The sequence below is a fragment of the Phaseolus vulgaris genome, chromosome 10 (genome assembly GCF_051622355.1).
Source record: "Phaseolus vulgaris cultivar YP4 chromosome 10, ASM5162235v1, whole genome shotgun sequence".
Taxonomy (NCBI): Eukaryota; Viridiplantae; Streptophyta; class Magnoliopsida; order Fabales; family Fabaceae; genus Phaseolus; species Phaseolus vulgaris.
In genome coordinates, this window is record NC_143507.1 from 36,182,722 (window position 1) to 36,186,052 (window position 3,331).

Sequence of the window (3,331 nt, forward strand, 5' to 3'; positions counted from 1 at the left end):
TAAAAATGTGTTTCATTTCAAAATAATTATACATAAGTCATTATATATTTTAAGATTAGAAACTTTATATATATATATATATATATATAAATTTAAGGGGTTAGCGGGATATTATAGGAGGTTTGTTAATTTTTAAGATATTTAATTTATTTCACTAGAAAATATCATCGTTTTGCATGGATTAAGGAATGTAAGAAAAGTTTTGAAAAATCGAAAAGAAGATTAATTAATGTTCTTGTCTTAACAGTCCATGATACAAGTCAACCTTTTGAAGTTTCTATAATGCTCTATATTAAGGATTGTGATGTTTTCTTTATTGCAAAATTAATAGGTTCTAAATTATCATAAGTATTACATTAATTTAAGCACATAAATTAAATAAATTGAAGAGAAAATATTATGAAATTGAAATTTTTTTTCACTTAGAATGATAATTAAAATAAATTGTATGATCTCATGTTAAACTTGATGAGATTTAGCTGGAAATAGAAACTAAGCTAAAATGGAGTATCTGTTTAGCACAAGCATGAAAATATAAGTGGATTGATGATAGAAAAGGCATGGAAGAAACACCTCCAACCATTGAGCATCTAGAGAAGCGCTGAGCGGATCTATATGCCATAGAAAGTTAATCAAATTATATGATCTATTGAACGAAGGCCAAGAAGCGTAGAGCATAAAAAAAACCTAAGAACAAGGAAAGTTAATTTGTTGAGCACAACAATAGAGCAACTGAGTGCATAGGATTCTTTGAGGTGAAGAAAGTCAATTAGTTGAGTGATTCTATTATGCGTTGAATGAAAGTTACGCAAAACAAAGTCACTGACTTAACACTATAAATAGAAGATTCCATGGTAAAAAAAAGGGTGGAAAAAGGAGGAGACAAAAAGAGAGCGAAATTTAGTTTAAACATGTTCTTAGTTGCTAGCTACTTGAGCTTTCATTGCTTTGTATTCATCATTATGAGTAGCCAAGTTACTTTTATTGAGATTGAAAGATAATGTAACATTTATGCACTTTTTTTACTTATGAATGCATGTATGTTTCAGTCCATTTGATTTGATTTTATGTTTAATGCCGATATGTGAGGGATCACTATTATTGTCTTTATAAATTGAATGATATTGGGAAATACTTTCACCTTCTGAATTAACTCAAATCATCCAAAGATTTTAATGTTTGGGGATGAAATTGAAGTGTTTGGCATGTATTGTTCCATTAATATTGCAAATTCAAACTATTATAAGTCAAGGAATTGATTATGATAGTTTGCTTTTTTATAAAACAATGATTAAGGGATTAACTTTGTTTGACTTTAGGGAGAAGTGAATATCAACTACATTGCATTTATAATCATTGAGTGCAAAAGAGTTGCAAAGTTTATTCAATCCCAACATCTTATCAACTCTGAATTCTTCTCCTTTTGCACCTAATTTTAGCTTTATTAAAGTTATAATTCAACCTCTAATAAAGATAACCTTTTTACATAATTTTGGATGATGAGATGAATAAAAATGATTTATTCTCAAGTTTGTGTTAGTTTTCGGAATCTAGGGGAAGATAGAGATAAGAGGACTAAAAGAAAATGGACAATTTAAAGACAAGATGAAAAGACAAAGTTGGAACATTGAAAAATCGCTCAAGCAAGATCACTCAAGAGGAACTCACTCAAGGCTCGCTTAAGCGAGTTCACTCTAGTGAAGTTAGGTTTTTTCTCGTGAAACTCACTTAAGCAAGCAATATTTTACTTGAGCTCACTTAAAACCAAACCCAATTAGGTTAAGTAGAAGGCATGAGACATAACCCTAAACATCACGGGAAGTATATTCAAAGATAGAAAATCCTAGAGGAGACAGCCGCCAAGGAGAAACACCTTAGATCTTATTTTCTTGTTTTTCATGCTTGTAACACTACAAAAAAATGTTTATATGGTGACGGTTATAATATGGCGGTTATTAAAAAACGTCACGATTATCTGTATAATATGACAACTTCGTAATCATCATAATTATTTTCTAAAATGTGGCATTTAGAACCACCATAATTATTCTTTGAAATAAATGCTCTCCCGCATTTAGTTCCCTCCGTATAATTCTCACAAAATTCTCAAAATTTATTTACTAAAACCTTTGAAATCCCTCTTCTATTCGAAACCCTCTCTTCTTCTCTCTGCCACTCATCGTATTTTCCTCGCTGCTATCCGCCTTCTCTCTGCCACATCCACCATCTTCTCTTCACAATTCACCGTTTTCTCTCCGCCACTCACCATTTTCTCCCTGCCACATCCACCGCTGGCTTCGTTTGCGCTAGAGTTTTTCGAAACAAACCTGTTTTCTCGCTCTTGTTTCACTTTTCACTCTCCATCATCTCTGCAAGTCCCGCGTTCGCTTTCAACATTTCCGACACTTCCTCAAATTTTTTATTTCCCAAAACCCTATTCTCATCTTCATCCCTGATTCTCCCAAATTTCTAAAAATCTTATGAAAACCTATTCCCAAAATCTTTTGTTTCTTTGCCTTTTCCAATCCCCAAATTTGAAAAGTACCTTTTTCAAATTTCAATTTTGAAAAGTACATTTTCAAATTTCAAAACTAACTAATATTTTCTTTTATTTTATGATTTATTTTTTAAACCACATATATGCCACATAGGTCATATATGCATATTTTACATTCTCCCACTTGGCCAATGTGGCAGAACTACGTTAATGAAAAATAAACCATAAACATAAGGTTGAAATATCTTAAGCATTGGTTATATCATTATATCATCATTAAGTATAGGCTAATATGAGTCTTAGCGGTTTTATGTCATTAAATTGACATAATTCCTTCGAAGTATTACAATATTAGTTTTCTACTTAATATGACCTATAAATGAAAGGCTCATGATGGTCCAACAATAATGTCTTAGTCACTGACAAATCCTGTTATATCAACATAACTCATTATGTATATACAACAATTAATTCAATAAAATAGGATGCATTAAATATCAGAAACAATAATCTAATGAGCTTAGAGTGCCAATACATAAAGAACATAATACTCAATCATAATGTCAATAAGGGTTTTTAATTACACCCATTCTTTCAACATGCTCATTAAATATCTTTGGTGGCAAACTTTTTGTCAAGGGATCTACAACCATAAGATTGGTGCGAATGTGTTCAATTGACATATCCATGTGTTTAACGCCCTTTGAATACTTGTCGTTTTTAGAAAAAGAAGACTGTTGTGATATTATCACAATAAATTTTCATTGGCTTGGCAATACTATCGACAATTCCAAGTCCTGAAATAAAGTTTCGTAGCCATAATCCCTAAATAGT